Source organism: Wasmannia auropunctata, unplaced genomic scaffold (assembly GCF_000956235.1).
Source record: "Wasmannia auropunctata unplaced genomic scaffold, wasmannia.A_1.0 LD336026.1, whole genome shotgun sequence".
NCBI lineage: Eukaryota > Metazoa > Arthropoda > Insecta > Hymenoptera > Formicidae > Wasmannia > Wasmannia auropunctata.
In genome coordinates, this window is record NW_012026864.1 from 2,315,551 (window position 1) to 2,336,171 (window position 20,621).

Consider the following 20,621-nt stretch of genomic DNA (forward strand, 5'->3'; position numbering starts at 1 on the left):
AATGGAATTTTATTTATCTAAATCCAAAAAATAATTTTTGGATTTAGATAAATAAAATTCCATTTTCACGAAAAACTTTTTTTGAATTTAATTAGATTGAAAAAACGATATTTCCTATCTAGAATTTTGAATTAACCGTATTCACGATTTACTTTTTAAAGCTGAATATATATATTTTTTAATTGAATAGGCATAGAAAATGTGATTCATGCAATTCCTACAAATGAATACAAATAAGGCATTGAAATGAATTGAGATTTTCAAAAGTATGCATTATGCCAACATTGAAATGAATTTTTTAAAATCTTTTATATTTCAATTCATTCTCGTTTACTGGTCAATTCCGTCGGTTGTATTAATCGTTAATTAATTTAATCGGAGTTTAGTCGAGGTCGACGAGAGCTTGGATTCAGACGATTCGGTGAGTTTCGGACTTCGGTGGAGCGAGCGAGAGATCGCGCGCCGCGCGTGTCGCGCGCAATGAAAACTCGGCTGCGCGGCGCGCGCGGCCGTGGGATTTTCGCGGCGTCGCGATTGGCCGCCCTGCCGCTCAATGTCACGCGGCCTCAAGGTAAACTATCGGTGACGTCAGTGTACGTCACTTAACAAGTGGGAGTGGATGGATAGATGTCGGCAGTCGCGGTGGTTCTCGCGAATCGCGCTCGGTATTTGTGGAAGCCCGTACCGCCGCTCCGACGCGATAATGCCGCGCGTTTCTTAGCGATATGTAGTGCTGTGTGCGGTAGCAGCAGTGGCGTCGACCGACCCGTCGCACGTGTTTCGCCGTGCGTGGAAAATCACCGAAATACGTTCGCGCATGCCCGACCGCCGATGACGTCACGAAAATTGTGCTTTTGATCAAGAGCGAGCACTCTCGGCGTGTGTCTTTTTCTCTCCCCTACCTCACCCTCTTCGCCCTCTTCACCCTCCGATCTGTCTCTATCACCGTCTCCGTCTCTCCCTCCTGCGTTTTCCCCATCGTTCGCCACGCTCTTTCTCTCCCTCCATCTCTCTCCGTCTCTCTCTCTCCTCCCTCCCTTCTCCCTCTTTTCCCTCTCTTTTCCTTTTTTTTTTACTGGACGCACAATAATGTTGCTGTGCAAAATCAAATAATCACCGGGCCACGCGCGCACGACGGGGGAAATCGTGTGGGAGCGGCTGGACCGTCGACGGAAAACTGTGAGTAGCAAATCGTCTTTCCCTCGCCTGTTTACCTTTTCAAAAGTCATCCGTCACAGAGTAGTACATAGTAGCCTGTCGGACATGGCCTTCGCTTAGCGCGCACACCCGCGCGCGCGAGAGTGCACACGCACACATACACGCGCCCACCCACACACACACACACGTTCCAACGTGCATACGCGAGCGCGCAGCAGCCGCACGCACGCACACGCACGCACCCAAGCCCAAGAGGCACGCACGTACACACACATACGTACGTACGTGTACGCACGTACGTCACGTCTCGGTCTCGGATTTCGATGGACCGCGAGAAACGGAGCGCATGCGAGAGAAAGGGAAAGAGAAAGAGAGCGAAAAAGAATCTTCAACCCTCTCGAAGGTCGCGCGGCAGGACGGGATGCGCCGGGACGCATCGCGAGGCGCGTATCGCCGCGTGATTTATTGATCCTCCTCGCCGATGACTCCGGCTGTCTCTCGGAGCGCGCGAGATGACGGCGCTCGGCGCGGTCTCGCGATTGTTGCACGGCCGTCGTGCAATCGCGAGAAACCGGTAGATCCGCGTTTTAACGGAGTCGGGGAAGGGCGGCGGCGGCGGCGGCGACGGCAGGGGGATCGGCAACGCGCCGGTAGAGGAGAGCGATCTCGGCAGATCCCGGGGGAAAAACTGAAATTGACGTCGTAGAACTGCGTGCAAGACCGGCCGGGATAGAGGGGGGGGGGGAGTTGGCGGCGCGAGGACGGAGGACGGGGAATGACAGCATCGGTAGGCAATCCGGATGCCTTGCGGATGTCAGGGGAATCCGGAGATTCGTGCCGGCTGATGATCTCCAATATGGGACTCGGACGCCGATTATACGAGCGAAAAAGAGAGAGAGAAATCTTCGCTCTCGATCGACGTGTGCCGGTCGGAATAAACGTGCGGCAGCTCCGTTTCGAATGCGTCGCGATTCCACGAAATTTCGGCGGAACCACGCCTTAGGAGAGATCCGACTGGCAACTAGTTGCCTGCGCCTCGCGAGACGTTACTTCGACTCTAGCGCGCGATTACTGTTTACTACCTCGTTGTCGCGCGAGATGATTTATCGTCGACTGATTATCATCATCGGCCGCATCTTATGTGCGCTACCTGCCAGCCTTTTTTTTGCGCTATAAACCGCACGGCGTATTAAATCATGAAGATCATTAATCATAGGCGCACGTGTGTGGGAACGTGTGAACGCGCGTGTACGTTTGCGTGCGTGCATGTAATTTCTTACAAAAAAATAAAAGAATAATCCGTTTGACTCGCAAGACGGCGATATCGGGTCTGTGGCATTTTCTTTTTGATCCGTCTGGGTACAATGACGGTTGCACGTGGCAGGTATAAACGTGCACAAATATGCCTAGCCAGCGTGGATTAATTTCACGCATGTGTTGCCGCTGATTGTTTTCGTTACATACGGCGAATCTTTGTCTCTCTCTCTCTCTCTCTCTCTCTCTCTCTCTTTTTCTCTGCGAACGACAATATGTACCATTCTGCGACGGCGAATTCCGAGCTCACGCCGAAGGCGAAATAATTAAATCATACGTCGACTATCGATTCGCGGCCGATTGGAGAGAAGAGCGTAAAATGTTTACTAAGCGTATCTCTTGTTAGTCGCGGTGGCGCATTTAGCGGACCGCGGAGAGAGACGTATGTACTTTTTTTTTCTGCCTTTTCGACAATGAAGTTCACATCGTGAGTTCGCTTGTGTTTTAAGCTGATAAAAGACGCCGCGGACGACGTTGCCACCGCAGATATCGAAACCCCTATCGTGTGGTTGTGTTATTAAATATTATAAAACGCAACAACGTGCGTATCCTGCTGCGTACGACGGAGCGACGCCGCCGCTCCGTTTCGTACCGCCATCTGCAGCGAGCCGGGATTCCGCCTTCGCGAAATCGCGACCGGTAATGTAGAAATCTTCGCGGGAATATGCAACCGAATTGCGGCTGCACTTTTATCTCGGATGCCATCGTCGTCGATTTTTCATTACGCTTATATACGTAATACGAAGCCGCGTGATTACGTGGAAATTTGAATATGTATGAAAATATATATTGGAATCGCGAAAACGCCAGAACGTGCACTAACTTCGGAAATAAATTGGAGAAAGTTTAATATATTTAAAAATATATTTTTTGAATGTATATACATAATATCTGCAAGTTAAAATAATCCATTACTATCTTTGTTTTCGGTCAGTAAACGAAAATCGTAAATACAGAGCAAAATATACAGTTCAGCAGTTTATGTTAGAAAGAGAGGAGCACTTTTCATTAGTTTATTATCGCTCGTTTATTTTGCATGCACTGCACATATGTTTATCTGCTTCACGTTTTGCAAGAAATGAAAGAGAAAGAAAAAAATAGTCAGTGAAGCATGGCCAGATTTGCATTTGAAATCTTAATCTTTTTAACTGTGCTCTTTTCGGATAATAATAAAAAATATGGACCTGGATAGGAGAGACGTAGCCTTAAAAATTGATTGTGTGTATGTGCGTGTAATTATTTGCTGCAACGCCTTTTAATATTGTATACGAAGCAATTTACAAAAAGGTCAGGTAAAGTGACCGAATTCGCAGAGTAAACTGGAACAACGTAATAATTTTCCGATAGTGGAGTTAATTATCACTTTCATGATGTTTTATGCAATTAATTATCATCTATACTGGAGATAAATTGCTCCCGAATTTCCAAAGGTCTTGATTATCTCGTTTAGTGCCAGACGTTACGGAATCATTATGGTTATACCTTCGATAACGTTTTCGCGTGGAAAAGCGCGGTCAAGAAACGCGAGTGAGTAATGATAGTTAACGCGTCAAAGATGTAATCTCGAGAAGACGCGAAAATCTGCTATTAAAAAAAAAAATTCTCACAATTAACGACTCCCGTCGCGCAATTATACGGACGCCTAATCTTTTCGAAATCTCCGCTCCTCGCGTAATCACGGTCTAATATGCGTAATTAGAGCTCGGTTTTTCCATTTGTTTCTCCTCAGGTTCACCGTCGTGATTTATTATTATTAGGACACCTCGTGCAATCGTATCTGTCAAATTACGCACGGTGCTTCGTCCCCGATTTCGTCGCGAAATTATAGAGGCGGGACCTCGGGCTCCGCGCTGTCATTCGTCGTACACCCCGTTCTTGGGGTGGAAAGGCCACTTTTCACCTGCGCGCTCGCATCTTTTTTTTCCCCTCTGTCTTACGTTTTTTTCATCGGAAAGCGCGGAAGAGGCAGCGGCGTGCAAAGAAACGTGTACGACGTTTTAACGCGCGTTTCGGTAACCTTATCGGATGCCGGTTTATCGCGACATCTCGGCCAACCGTGGGTTGAGGCGGGGAGGGGAAGAGGAAGGGGAAACCTAGACCTACACAACGCACAATAATACGTGGCCACGCGACAATACGCGGCCCGGCGGCCTCTCGTTATCCGCCGCGACCTCACGCAGCACAAAGCGCATCACAATGTGGGTCCCCAGAGTGAGGCACAATGCAAATCGGCGCGGGCCAACATGTAGATGAAGCGTTGACTCGCTTCCATTCTACTCGAGTCGTGGGCAAAACCACGAGTTCGCCTACTGGATTATTCGGCGCAGCCCGTCATCGTTAAGATGCGCGCACGTGCTGAAATGTATACTGTTTGTCGGGAAATGTTCAAAACCTACCTAAGTCTCGATGGTAAAACGTTCCGGTTACATAGGGCCTATATTGCGTGGGAACAATAGCATCCCTTTCACCTAGGTTATCATTTACCTATATATCGAATAAATCAAACTTCTGGAAGCAAAAAGCGCTCGTAAAAATTATCCTGTATTTTGTCCACTTTGTGCTGCGGGGAATGTTTCGCTTGAAAACTAATGAAAGTGGTATTGATAATTTAATCTTAGGATATATGACATGATATATTGTTACTTATTTTTATTGCGCACATATGAGTTTATAGTTTTTTTGTTATTTATACAAAACGAATGCTCTGATTTCGTGTTTAAACAAATCTAATGCCGTTCGAAAATAATAGTTCGTAAAAATATTTTATTTATACCGTTCGAAAACACACTTGCTCCATTTTGTATAATATAATTCATTTTTCGATGATTTGCATTGCTTTGCGTTATATTTACGTCACTCGGTAGATCTTTAGATATATGATATCCGAATTACAATCAGTACAAAACTGTTTAATCGAAAAGACAATAATTTATAATTAAAAACCCTAATTTATCTCGGATAATTATACGCAAAAAATGTGTAGAAAAAGTTATAATTCTATTTATTAGCTTGAAAAGTTAATTGTTATTCTGATTTGATTCAATCGAATCTTTCGATTAAAGGTACAATTGAAACGTTAAAAGGATGAAAAAGTAAATTCGATTGATTAAAGTAAAATTATTTGTCTAAGATTTATTCGCAGCTTTGCAAAAGACTCCGCGTAATCCACAAGTTGCGACGAATTCAAACTTGACAATAATCGATCGTTGTAGATCGACGTAAAGATGCACCATAATATATCGAGCCCCTGAGAGAAATGTCACTTGAGGAGAATTAATACCCGAGAGGGCAATCGGTAGTATTACAGCATCGGACAAGTACTCGGCACTTGTAAGTATTCGGCGATAAAAGCGTGCGGCAGGAGCTATAGAACGCCAAAGTCCGTGTTTGATTGCACAGCTCTCAAGCGATTTGGCGATATAAGTATAGTCGCGAGGAGTTTTAATCGATGATATTTATGAAGTGAAACATGTTTACATATACGCATACGCACGCGGTAAAATCGCCGTAAGTATCGTGTTAATATATTTAATTACATTATTAGTTTTTATATTGCGATTGATTGTCGCGCTCGCTGAATTCTGGCTGGTACGTGAATACGTAAATATACCGGTTTTGCATAAATGTAACGCGATTAAAATGTAATGACATAATGACTTATGAAGGTCACTTGATTATTAGCAACGCAAATTGCATATGAAAAATGTGCGAATATATGAATGTTGTAGGAAGAAACGTAAAAATATGTCGGCAGACGCGAAAGCATATTTTTAAAATGAAATATTACACATTTTTAGAAAATGTCATATAAATTGTGACATAACTCGAAGAAAATATGACAATATCGATAAGAATGAAAAAAAAAACGTGCTGCGTTTTTTGATGAGGAGTATTAAAAATTTATTATACGGCAAAATGCCTGAAATATTCAAATTTTTGCCTAAATAATCTCTCGCCTTTTGCACCGTGGTAACTTTTGATTATGGTATCGATCTATCAAGGACAACGCGATTTATGATAAAAAATATATATATCTATCGTTAAAAAATTATTTATCGCGCGGTCAACCGCGTGATTAAAAATTGCAAATTGTTTGTAAATTCTCTATTGGCTTTTGATATTTTATCCGGCACTGGTATAGTCCCGCTATCAATATTTGAAGAGCGCGCATCTAATTTTCGATTACGTAAGTAACGGCTTCTATCGCGCCGTATAATCTTATCAACGTGTTCTAGACTTGCACAAATTTGTATATACCTGTCATCGGCGTTAATATACACTCCGGCACATAGCCAGAGGCCGGAGTTCTTTTCTTATTCTAATAAGCGAGGCGCGAGCGCGATAAGAGAGGCGTCTATATTACATTACTTTAACATCTTTTAGCGGTAGATCCTCGCCGATATTGTGCAGGGTGACATCAGCGACGTGACTAACGAATTCAGTATCGAACCTGATTTTCGCATACATTACGTGTCACGGCGGTTCTTGTTAATGCATATGCTATACACTTGACAGAAATATATTAATATATTTATAATATTCATGATATATATTAATAATATATATATTAATTATACGTATTCACAATAATATCTTCAATCAGGCCGCTAATTAATGTATACTACATTATACAAATAGAGGAAAATGCAACGTACGGCCTAGAAGCTATAGATGTATATAATATTGTTAATTTTTACTTTAAAATTTTCTACCATAAGTAAATTGCACGCCAATTATTTTCGGACTTTTTTTTAAAACGCAATCATAACTTTACGCTGAAATAATATTAAATTGATCTTTTAATTCGATAATGATGCTACAAACATCTTAAAATATCATAGTAAAGTTGTGAAAAAAAAAATATATATACATATATATATATAATGTTATATAAAAATAAAATGTGCCGTCTAAAAAGAGAAAATATGTTTTATTGACTTCTTTTTTTTCTCCGATATCGCTACTATATATATTAGCTCCATTAAATATTTAATGGAGGGCCAGAAGGGGAAACCAAGTCGCGTATTTTGTCACCGGCGCAAGATATCGACCAGTTGACGCACTCTGTTTACCTGTTTACCAAGTAACACGCAAAACACAATATCAATTAGTATACACAGAAGATACCGGCTCGGGAATCTACCTATACCTATACCGCACGTAAACTCTCATGTAACGTCCGACTACTTCACGGCGGCGCGGCGGCGCGTTACGCAAGGTACACGACGAGATTATAGTCGGATGACTATTACCCGCAAAACGGATACGACGTCGGCCGCAACGGATTATAAACGCGGAAGGCACAACTTCGCGGACGTGTCGGCGATGCATCATTTTTATTTTTTTTTATACTCGGCTCTACGTCAAACGCCGCGCGCGTCCCACTTGAGGAGGTGCAAAAATCTCAAGGATTTAAAAGGCGCGATTCAGTTCGATCTCGAGTGAGGTTTTATTGCAACGGGTTTCGGTTAGTCGCGCGTCCCGGGACGGAGCTTATAAGCCTAATCGGATTGGAAGGGATCTTATCGCTTGTGTATGCAGCGCGAATCCGCGGGAATTGCTCGCGATGTAAAAACCTCGCCGCGCTCCAATCTTCGCGCCTTCGACTTTCGACTGTTCCACAGACGTACTTAAATATCATATCACTTTTAATCGCATTTTGGACGCCTATTCATATCGAACGGTGATCGTAGACCATTTTCTAATATTCTCGTCTTGCGCGCGCGCTATATTAAAACGCCGACCCCGTTAACGTCGCGCTCCCTGTATCATTCATGCTTTAATTCTTTAGCGCGGCCCGCTAAAGTGTGCACAGTTAGACAGCCCCGCGCGCGCGGCAAAACTCATGACAGAATTATCCGCGGACATTTTTGGAAATCGCACCGTACGTATGTATCTTTCACGGGGACCTGATTTCTAGACGCGCGGATATCTCTTTCTCCGCTGTGCGCCCGAAAAAGCTCGCGGGTTCATAAAAATTCCACGAAGGAAGAAAACTCTGCTTGTGCGGTCGCCGACGATCGATTTGCGCCGCCATCGACGACGACGACGACGACGATGTCGACGATGTCGACGACGACGACGACGACGACGATGTCGACGACGACGACGACGACGACGATGCCGACGACGACGACGACGACGACGACGACGGTGACGGCGACAACAACGAAGAATGGCTCCATCGATCATTTTCCCGCGGGTATCGGATCCAATTTTGCTGATGTCAGGTGTTTTGGGAGCATTATTACGTGATCACATGCCGCGTGCGTGCGTGTCGTGTGTCACAAATGAATGGATCTGAAAAGGAAAATAATTCTTATCGCGCCAAATAAGCCATCAATTTACGTAGACCCGCGCGGCGTTGCTTCGGTTACTTCTGATCGAACAATCTTCCGTGTCAAGATCCGATGCAGCGAAGAAGCTACGAACCGAGCTACGCCGTCTCTCTCTCTCTCTCTCTCTCTCTCTCTCTCTCTCTCTCTCTCTCTCTGCAAGGCTGAAGACTGTGCCATTTGCTCGAATTTCAAAAATACGCTTCCACGCTAAAATCGATATTCGCGGTCCGAAAATATAATTTTATCATATCGGCGAGTTCTCTTGGCGAACAATTTACGAAACTTAAGAAATCCCGATAATTACAAATTATAAGTATCTCACTGATATCAAATAATAACATGGAGATTTTTTTATATCTCTCATTAAACGTATTAAAAGAAATCTGCATGAAGCATGTATCACCGGCTGTTAAATACAGAATAAAAGGTATTTTGTTTTATTATCCGCTGCTTTATTATTATAACGTATTTCTGGACGGTGCATCAATTTTGCAAATTCTATATATGTTGCCTTATCACGAAATTATGCTCGCGTGAATCAGGCAGGCTCGCGTAAATTAATAATGGAGATTGTACCGAAGCTACATGTTGCATTGTTAATGCAAAAAGCTTTGTGTCACTATACGCGTTGGTATAGATTAAATATTGGGTGGTGATTAACGATTAATGAGCGGGATATTGCGAATCTGAATTATTTTCTTTTCCAACATGATCTTTGCTTGACGTCTTCACGCCGTGAAACAAAACAAAGATACTTCCCTAGATTCTTTTTTTCATAAAAAGCCCTGTGATAAGAATTTTGATAAACGACGTGCAATAAGTAACTATTATTATTTTTCGAGCGATAAAACGCTTCAACTATTATAATAATAATGAATAATTAAGACACACTGGATGTGATTTAGACAAGAAGCGTTGACTTATTTGATCCAGGTACTCTAGAATTCTGACGCGCACTTCAATAATTCAGTTTACTCGTATTTTTAGAAGCAAGATAGAAGTCCGCGATGGAATATATGAGATAAGTATATTAGAGGAAAATTTGATAGAAATTATACACTAATTTTGGCCACTTGCAATGTATTTTATGGAAATAAAACCGCGAGACATACTTTTCTTTTTATTTTATTTTAATTCTGGCGCACTAAAAGATATCGGTACGAATAAATTGGGGTACGCATAAAAGACTGTATTACCTATAGTAGAGAACTCTTATTTCTGACGTCGTACATTAATATATCCAAGATTTTCTTGATAAAATTAGAAATTTTACGAACTGTATTATCTTTCAATTCGGTCGTTTAGCACAGATCTTAATTTTTACTGTTCCTGAAATTTGTGTTGTTGAAAATTGTATAACCGAGATATCGGCAATTATACAAATAGAATTACTATACTAATATTTGTTTAAACAATACTCGGCAATTTTTCAGTGATAATTTTTAACTGATATATTTATATCGCGTCAGTTTTTAGAAAGAAAATAATTTGAGATAATTTATAGCTTATATAAACTAAAAGAATTATCGCTGATTAATAATATATTATTGTCATTGCTAATGAGAATTTCTATCGAATATAATATAAATATAATAATTTTCGTATTGATCTGAGAAGCGTTAATTTTGGAAAGCGTTCATTTTCCTTATTAATTATTTTATCATTACAATTATTAAATTTCAATAGAACGTTAATACATTATGAAAATTCTATTAATTAAAACAAATGTAAGTTAAATATATTTCCTTTCCAATAGTAATTAATACGTAGGAGTATCATGAAAACGTAATTAAGAAAAAAACTTCTTGCAAAAATGCAAAGCGTGTGCTCGTAAAGTTTCTCTTTCATTTTATTTGTGTAAGATCATTATGTACTACAAATTTTTATACTGCGGCTAAAAATAGCCCCGTGAGCTTTTTCAATAATTCACATAATGGGGACTAATTTCCCCTTTGACAAACGTAATAAATAAAATTCCATTTTCATAGGACTAATTAAGGGTCAAAGGTTATGGAATCAAGAAGCGTAACTGTTGCGTAAGATTACCGTCCTATGTCGCCAAGGGTCGCCGAGTAACACTGATAACAAGTCTGACGCGATTAACTATGCTCGTTACTATTTCTATTATACTTATACTCTCTTTCGGCGGACGCCCTTCGGTGATGATCGTCGCGCGCGCCTTCGGCGACCTTGGGAGCGCGCGTCGGGTCAGGACTGACGTAAATCTTCGGCGTGTGCTGGCGCAAACCCCCGGGTGCATTCTTCCGCCCACCCCCGTGAACGGTGTGCACGTGTCATCGCGTCGCAAGAGGAGTAAATTGCGATGTCCGCGCGTATCGCTTGCTGCGAAGGGAAGAGAGACGGAGAGAAAAAGAGAGAGAGCGTGAGTGAGAGAGAGAGAGAGAGAGAGAGAGAGAGAGAGAGGAGGCAGAAAGCGAGACAGAGCGTCAAATGACGCAAGTCCATCGGCTCTTGTGCGCAATTGCGGGCAAGACGCCCGTATGTACGTTCGTTCGTACGTTTGTTCGCTCGCTTGCTCGCTCGTTCGTTCGTTCGTTCGTTTGTTCGTTTGTTCGTTTGTTCGTTTGTTCGTTCTTTCGTTCGTTTGATCGTTTGTTCGTTCGTTCGTTCGTTCATACGTATATACGTACGTTCGTTCGTCCGTCCGTCCGTTTGTCCGTCCATCCATCCATCCATCCGTCCGTCCGGCGTCCGTCCGACCGACCGGCCCCCTTTTTTCGCTCCTTCACGCGTGTGAAACGCGCAGAGCGAGCGACGCTGTAAGGGCGCCGCTCACCCGGCAGGAGTTACCACCGTTGCACCTTGCCGATGTTCATCGCCGTGCTTGCATCGGTCACCGATGCAAAGGGAACATTATCGAATGACGTAAGTCGATGCGGTGCGCTCGAGCAAGAGGAAGGTGCATCCTCTCTTCGCCTCTCTCTCTCTCTCTCTCTCTCTCTCTCTCTCTGTGTCTCCCTTTCTCTCTCTCTTTCTCTCTGTCTCTCTCCCTTTGCCGGCTTTACCCTTTGTCACGTGTGGCTCGCACGTGTACGGCGATCCCTGCGCATCTCTGGCGGACGCGTCCCGCCTCGCTTCTCGGCCGATATTGCGACTCTCAAATATACGTGCATCGCGGTCCCGATCACGGTCGCGCGACGCGGAACGTGTGAAAATAGCAAACGCGCGCGTGATATCGCCACGGATCTTCTTTAACCGTGAACTCGAAGGGGGAATCAAGGAGGTGGGTAGGAAATGGAAATTTAAAACTTTACTGCGGATGTTATAATGAATATATAATTATGCGTACTTAAATTATATAAATATATAATGAGGATGAGAAATGTCCAATTTGTCACCCTATTTTCAGTAGATTTGACGTTGAATATATGGAGGCTCCAATTTCTCTGACGCTTTATAAAATTATATATAAGACGTATATTTTATAATTCATCTTAAAATATAAATTATAATATATAAGGAAGATAATTGAACCCATCTCGATAAAGCGAGAATAGAAATATTCAAGTATTTTGGATATTTCTTTTTTTTTTTGCATTGTCGACCTCCTAGATTTATATTAAGCGTCTTCTTTTGTCATTGAAGTAAAAACGTATAACACTAATAATGCATGGATTAAAAATTAGGCCATTTAATATAGTTTTAAAATAAATTGTCTCGGATTTTAAAATTTATCTAAACATGGACGAGTTTGAGTATAAACTAAGATACCTGCTTACTCTAAAATGAACTACTAGTGTATTGTTTTTTGTTTATGTTTCATAAAGTATATATTATTAAAATGGAAATAGGCCGCGTAGCTATATTAACACTTATACTGAATTGTCTACTTTGAGGCAAACAAAGATTCTACGTAATAAATTGAAACAGTTTTGGAGATGACTTTTTAAAATGTCTTTGATTTTAGTGTATAAAAATTTTTTTATTAATCATTTATTTAATTACACTGAAACTTTACCTTGACATAAGGTTTTATCTTATTATAAAGGAAAAGGGAAAAGAGAAAGAGAGAGAGAGAGCGAGAGAGAGAGAGAGAGAGACGAAAAATTGCGATCGATATAAGTTGCCCTACAAGTTTATGGATCGTAAAATTCAAAACGATCGATATATACATGTCAACACAGCATTCGCCGTTCGCCGTTCGAACATGCGAGCTGTCTGCATCCAATTGAAGAAGTGTCCATTTACACGAATGGTTGTGCCACCACGAGAAATAAATATTAAAAAAAAAAAGAGAAGGAACGAAGAGCCTGCCGCGGTCGCGGTCCAATCACGATGTGCTCGGTAAAAATGGGTAGGGAGTAGTCAAGGGGGGCTAATCGATGTCACCGCGAAGGAAAAACCAATTCTGACTACTATATAAGCTCCCGTTTTGATCCCCGTTTCATTAATCCGTCCGTTATGGATTACGTTTCGAAGCTATTAAACAAATATCTCTCTTCGCGCACAAAGAGTCGCCTCGTATTAATGACTTATTAAACCGCGGCTCATCTAAAATCGAACGGAGAGGATGCTGTCGCTCTCTATTTATGCCACCCCTCTCTAAGTTTAATTTACGGAGACCTTTAAAGTTTAATTGCTTGTAACTCGACTACCATCAATGTCTCTTCGAGCGAGCGACATTCTTGTTGATCTGACTTGCAGGGTTTGTGATTTCCGATAATTGGTAGCGGTTGCGGGACACTTTGCAGCTTAGCGGGTGCACGTTTCTTCTTAAATTGTATTTGCATTCATGTACAATATATATATTTTTTAACAAAAATAATAACGGGGTGTTTATTTCACCTAGACGACGAACTGGACTTTATTTACGCGAACAGTCTTCATTCACAAATCTCCGGATACGAATTCTTTTCCGTCGAGAGCGAATTTGTGTGACACTTTTAGTGCGTTTCTGACTTTTCGGGCAAGGATCCCTTGAATCCTTTGCCTTTCCCTTTTCCCACGTGCGATTCGCACGTGTCTTGCGAGCTGCACCAGAACGTCCACACGCCATCGCGTCGGTCATCCCAAACGCGGCGGGCATGTCGGCGGAAGGAAACACGTCGAATGAAAACACCATTCGCGCGCCCGCGAGGAGGGAAGGGAATCTCAGGGTGATCCGGGTTACGGAGGAGATGATGGAGGAGGAGAAGGAGGAGGAGAAGGGCGTTAGGGGGTGAGAGAGGTACTTGGAAGTGGGAAAAGCGAAGAGCGTTCTCGCACGTGGCCGATAGGACCACGTGGGCTTTTCGCCTGCGTCACCGACCTACCGGCCGAACGAACAAACGAACGAACCGACCGACCGACCGACCGACCGACACCCCGTCGCGCGTATTGATTGAGGGTGGCCATGGTCGTTTCCATGGCGACGTTTCTTTTACCTGTATGCCGCGCGCCGCGCCGTGCCGCGCGCATGCATGATACACCTTTCCGGCCGTATAATACCGCCGCCGCCGTCGTCGTCGCGTAGGTGCGCGAGGTGCCTACCTGTGCGGCAGGAGGATGGGGCGGAAATCCTCCCCCCCCCCCGTCGGCCTGACCCTCAACCCCTTCTCTCCTTCTTGTCTTTCTCCGTTACTGCCGCTACCGTGCGGATTACGTATGGCGGAGGAAACGGAACGCGCTCGATATCGAGATAAAAGATACGAATCCTTGCCAACACAAACACGTGCATGCACGTACACACGCGACGGTCTCGATTTCTTTCGTTGTTGGATAACAGAAGTTGCATTTTTTTTTTTTTTTTTTTTTATGACAATTTTGATGCGACAAGTGGAAAAAGATGTTGCTTTGTATCCCGTTTGAAACTTCGCTTTTATCGCGACGTCAAGTGTGCGCACAAATACAGTTCGTCATACGATTCACTGAAATCTCGACTGAAATAGAATCTCTCTCTTAATAAGTAAGGGGAAACGCCAAATTTGGGGTTAGATATTAGTTGCCTATTAATATTCTTAATTTTTTTTTTTAATTTCAGTGCAGTAAACTGCGCGCCGATCACTGTCGGTCTTTTAGAACCCAATTGTAATTTAAAGCTGAAATAATGTCACATATTAAAATTAAGCTTCGATAAAGATGCTATACAAGCGTGCTAAAACACTGTAAAGAACTTATTTGCGAAAAATATTACTGTAATTGAAATTAAAAAGAAAAAGTTAATGAAGATTAATGGGCAAACCAATATCTAGCGGTTGAATTTGGCGTTTTCCTTCATTTTAATGGCTGTATACGTATATAACGGTCTTATTGAAAATGTTCTCCCTTGAGTCTCCCTCGCAATAAAGTGGCGGAATAACGACACGCGAGTCACGTATAGCGGAAACGTTGTTGCGAGTTAAGTTATTACAGTAATCGAGCCTGTTTCTTTAACGGTAATCTGCCCGAGATAATCAATCTAAATTTGATTTCCTCAACTTAAGGTTAATTTTTTTTTAAACTTTTAAAGAACCTGGCTGTATCATTATTCTTTGATTATTCATTGTTTTGAAGCAAATGAGCTTCAAATTAGTGTTTCTTTCAAGCTCCTTATATAGTTAGCTTCAAGCTCCTTATACAAACACGAAGAAATAACTCTCTCTCGTTATCTCTACAATTTAAAAGCGCGCAGAATGCAGTCAGACAGTCTTATTTCATTTGGTAATCCTTGGTAGCATTGATTCTTTAGAAAATTCATGTTGTTTGTACCGCGCTCGCATATCTCACATACACAAAATAGTTTTCTTATTTTATATATCTGTGTACTTGAAAAAGTATAAGTACTAAATTTTAATAAATATGTTTCAACAGTACCTGGAAATTTACTACATATAGACATATATCTATTTATTTCAAGCAAGAAGTATTAATTTGATTTAACTCTACTTTACTTTCTTATTGAATAAATATTTATTTACCGTAAATAAACATCTTAAGATAGTACCAACTAAACACGTTGAGCACATTGGAAAAAAAATTGTACTAACATTTAGTAAATTTTTTCAGTGTAAAGAATTGCCTCTGCTGTTCTTCAGATACCCACAGTTGATCTGTCATATATTTATGTACATATATTTAATGTAAGTTACTATAATCTGCGAATAAAGGACACAATCGCGAGTAATTGCCCGAAATGTACGTGAAAGCACGGTAATCAGAATGATAAGACAATGACGGTTTATGTTTTTTTTTATTACTCGAGATAACGTGAGCGTTAATTAGACGAAATTTTTGCACGGAAATTACGCACGCGATGCGTAGAGACTGTATATAGAGAGATGCACTGATCGAATTTAAAGAATCACGAGGCGTAGCCGCGGACGACGACGCGGCTTTCGGCGAGTTTCCTTTTAAATCACCAAACCGCCGATAATCCGGAGTATTATCCGAGCGTTGGGTTATCTTCGTCCGCCCTGTGTATCTCTCTTTCGCCCTCGTCGACGTAGCGAGAAGTTCACCAGACGTGATATTAATGTCAATACCTCTCAAAATATTTGGCACGAGCGCCGTCGTGTTTTTAAGGAGAGACGTTCCGAAAGTTAAGAGTTATATCGGCGCTTTTTCCGGCGTTCTCCTAGTTTTTATCTCGCGAATTTTCGTCAGAAGAGATTTGTTTGCTTTCGCGGGATAACTTCGTATCGTATTAATATGGCTTCCGTATTACCTAAGGGCTTGTCTAAGAAAATAATCTCTAATCGGGACAGGCGGTGTTTCCGTATGTATATTTAAAATTAAAGTTTATGAATTACTTTCCGGGGCATCTCTGTTGATTCTGAGAGTTATACTTGTTTCTGTTTGAATTTCGATACTCCGTTTAATGCTCTGATGTTTACAATCAGTGTCGTCGTTGTTAAATTCGTGACATATCTGCAGGAACGGGAAGGGGTGAGGGAAACTTTGCACCGCGAACAAAGGTATATTTTGCTGAAATTTTAGGAAAATTGATTGAATTACGGGAAAATGATTGCTTTGGCAATTTCTTTACTTCCTTTTCTTTTTCTCGTTCTTGTATCTCGAAACCTCCACACCCGAGACTCCGCGCACTCTTCTGTGAGTGCTGGTGATCTATGGCGAAACGAAGAAACGCGAGATGCGAGAAAACGATGGGGAAAACGACGTGTGGAACACGTGACTCGACCTCTCGCGAATCGATACGTGAGAAGAACCGTGTTGGTCAGCTGACAAGGCGCCGCGGCGATATCCGGCAGTGGATAGCAGAGGAATAAAAGGAGCGTGGGAGGATGTTGCGGATAGGATGGGAGGGGTCGTATAGAGAAGGGATGGTATGAGAAATGGAGAGAGATCTGCTATTACGTGTTTGTGCCGGCCGGCAGCATGTGCTCTCCCGGCGGTATCACCGCTAGTCGAACCTTATTTATTTATGCAGTTTGGCCGGGGAGGGGGGGGGGGAGAATGGGCTTTCTTGGCGTGTTCCTAATTTCTTTTATCGATTAAAAATTCAATCAGACGGAATTGGATAATTAGAGAAAATATAATTCATAAATATCGCTATACTCGATACAGTGAACCATTTTGGAGCGGAGAAACAGCTTCGTCCTCGTTTTTAATATATCTTTCAAGAAGAAAAACATCGGAATTATGAAATATCTTTTTTTAATAATATCATCTATTCAAGCGACGTGATATTTATGACATAGTTTTTAAAATGCGGCACAAAATATTCTTTCTTTCTCGAATGTAATAAAGAGCACCTACACGCATTTGAGACAGCAAATCTGTTTTATTCTCGCCCGGAAACTCGGAAGTTGTATTAAGACTTTGATTTAATTTTTTCTCAAAAGAAGCCTTCTTCTTCGTACGATGCCATTGTTGCACGCGTCTTACATAAAAGGTGCGATATACAGCGAGAAAAATTTCTACGTGGAATATCTCGAAATTCATTTTATTACGCGAGAGAATAGATGCGACGTCGAATAAATATAAATTAAAAATTGTCATGTGTGTCCCTTAATTCATTCGATCGCAGATTAAGTATCGCGAGCAGCAAAACGTGTTCTCTGAAATTCTCGGAGAGAGAAGAGGGGATGACAGAGTAAAGAGAGTGGGACGCGAGAGGGGTAGGGGGAGAAAAAGAGATTAGACAGAAGGAAAGGGGAGATGCGAGGTGGATGAGATTTCATAGAGGCCGTCGCGACGCGGTTTGTGCTCTTCTCGAGAAGGTGTCGGGGAGGCGGCGGAGAGGAAACACACGCGGAGGACGCGAGAGCAGCAACGTTGGTGGGGCCGTGGAGGGCGGGAGCGACGCGGGGAGGGCAGTTGCGACGCCGGGCGTCCGGTGATCGCGCCTTAAAAGGTCCGACGCCGCACGCGCCCAGCAGCTGCCAGCTCTCCTTCTTCCCTCTTCTTCTCCCTCTTCTTCCTTCCCTCTCTCTCTCTCTCTCTCTCTTTCTGCTAGCGGCGCGAATGTGCCTTTCAAGTTTCTCCTTGCCTCTTTCCGCACGTCACTTCTTTCTTTTCTTTATCCCACCTACGTCTCCTCTCCTCTCGCTTTCTCTTATCTTGACGAATTACACCGTGCCGCGAGTTTTCTCGACTTTCACCGGTTTCCACGGTTAATCTTTCCGGCCGCCTCTTCCTCCCACGATCCTCCTCCTTCTCCATCCCCTCCCCCGCCCCTCCGTCGTCGCGGTCGCCGCCGATCAGCCTCCTCGTATCGTCACGCTCGGTCCTCACGTTTCTGAACCACGGCGGCGAGTATCGCGTTTCAAGTTAACGGCGCGGTGCGGCAACGTGCATCGTGAGGGAGAACGAGCGAGAGAGAAAGGGATGGAGAAGGAGAAGGAGAGAGAGAGAGAGAAAGAGAGAGAACGTGAAAGAAAAGCGAAAGGGAGAGGGAGGTGAACGCGCGTGTGCGTGATTCACGCATGACGTCTGCGACGCCACGACTGCACTTAGCTATATGACGGTAGTAGCGTCGTTAACTTGAGCTGGAGGTCGGGTCTCCAGACGACGATGATGACCCAGGTGCTGTGGGTTTCCTTTATCGAATGGTGCGCTCTTTAAAATTTCAGGATGGCACCGCACACGAGCCCGCTTCGTTTTTTGCCTCTTTATTCAAATCTCTTCCAACTGACGGTTCACAAAGAGGCAATTGATGTAGATTTTGCTTGTAATGTCTTAATATCGCGTAAAAACACAATTGCTCCAAACGCGACGGTTTTTTCAGATTCGTATGCTATTAGCCTTCTTTTACCGCTAACTCTCTTGCGCTAATTTTCGACTTCATTTGAAATGCCATTTATACAGACAGCCAATAAGGGGTCTACATATATCTCGACATTTTTTCCATATTGCAACACTTACTTTAGATTTGAACGGGATTTAGGTTACATAGACGACAAAAAGAAGACTGAGATGCATTTAAATATTAATCGATTGATGCTGGAAGAAAATGTGTTCGGGGCGATTTACGAAGTCAACTTTTACTAAATCTGATTTCCTATTTCCTGTTTATCAAAATTGATCACATCCCCCCGACGTTTTTGAAAAATGATTTTTATTGCAGGAAATCGGTACTTTATTACAGGAAACCGCGATTTCGCGAAGCGCGTTCCCTCACTTATTCACTATTCGCAACGTAATTATATTTTTTATGTAATTTGTAAGGAGAACGTTGGAAAACGACGACGCTCGCTTTTCCGGTAAAAGGACCTTCGGTACGCGAGAGCTGATGAAGCTCACCGAATTAATGCCGTGCAAGTAGGGCGGAGAGGCAAAAGGGCAAAGATCTTACTTGCGGCGCCTTTCCAGCGCGCCAGTCGCGCAAATGCGCAACGGAAGTGGCAGCCGGCCGGAGAGGGAACGCGTGCAGCACACGCGATCCACGTACACGCGTGCGCTCCGTTATCGGAATGCCGATGCAGCCCTCGAAAACCCTTTGGACAGAGAGAGTCCTCTCCCCCTGTCACCCCCTCCCCCCTTCCGCCCTCGCTCGCTCGCTTTGTGCCACCCGGTGGAAGGGTGCGGTGCGACGTGGCGCCCTGGCACTTACGCTCAAGACGATCCGCTCGAGAAGCTGCCAGTAGGCCACGTGGTAATATTGTACGTCGTTAACCCTTTGACGAGTATATTCGCATGTAGATACAATATTATAAGGACACGTTTAGCGCACTCGTGGAGCTGAGATTCTGCGCGATAAAGAAAGCTCGATCGAAAATGTGAAATTTAACAAGATCATTTATAAAAAGTAGAATATACTCATTTTATCTTTTATTTTTGGAAATTCTATCGTTATCCTCTTTCGGATTTGCTATATATTTTTTTTTAACGAAAAAAGCTAATTGAGGGCGGTTACACAATTTTACTCTATATTTTTTTCTTCTATACAGAGAGAGATGTTATTTTATCTTTGAAGCTTCCAATTGCATTTTCCAAGAATCTTTTCTTTTACATTAACGTCTGATAATAGTCCATTTCATTCACTTTAAAATGACGCGCTAAATAAAGAAGCATAGATCTTTCATTTCGATCTCTTAACACGTACCAGCTCATCTTGAATATTACAGCGAGCGTCGAATGGTCGAACGCTTGCATTTTCTCTCCCATTATTTTGCTCCCGAGACGCAAAGATGAATTTTCAATTTTCTATTCGATATAGACGACGCGGCAGAGCGTGTAACGACGCAACACGTCTTCCACGTGCACCGCATGTGAAACATGTGTGAGAATTCCGAGTGAGCGAGCGATCATTTACGAAATCTACGTGTAAATTAGAGAATAATATTTTACGCGCGTGGCGCGGACGGACGTGATGCCGTCCTTGCCGATGACTCATTGAATTGGGCAGAATCATGCCCGTCAGTTTCGGGGGGG

At 42.9% G+C, this 20,621-nt stretch overlaps 1 protein-coding gene across 5 annotated transcripts in view; it reads left to right on the forward strand.

Moving 5' to 3' along the window:
* Nucleotides 1-587: 587 nt before the first annotated feature.
* LOC105452840 (myocyte-specific enhancer factor 2) overlaps nt 588-20,621 on the forward strand; it is a 70,932-nt gene continuing 50,898 nt past the window's right edge. For all 5 annotated transcript variants that reach the window (XM_011694321.1, XM_011694326.1, XM_011694325.1 and 2 more), the window contains exon 1: nt 588-1,179. The gene's annotated coding sequence lies outside the window, so the exon portion shown is untranslated. The remainder of the gene's footprint in view (nt 1,180-20,621) is intronic.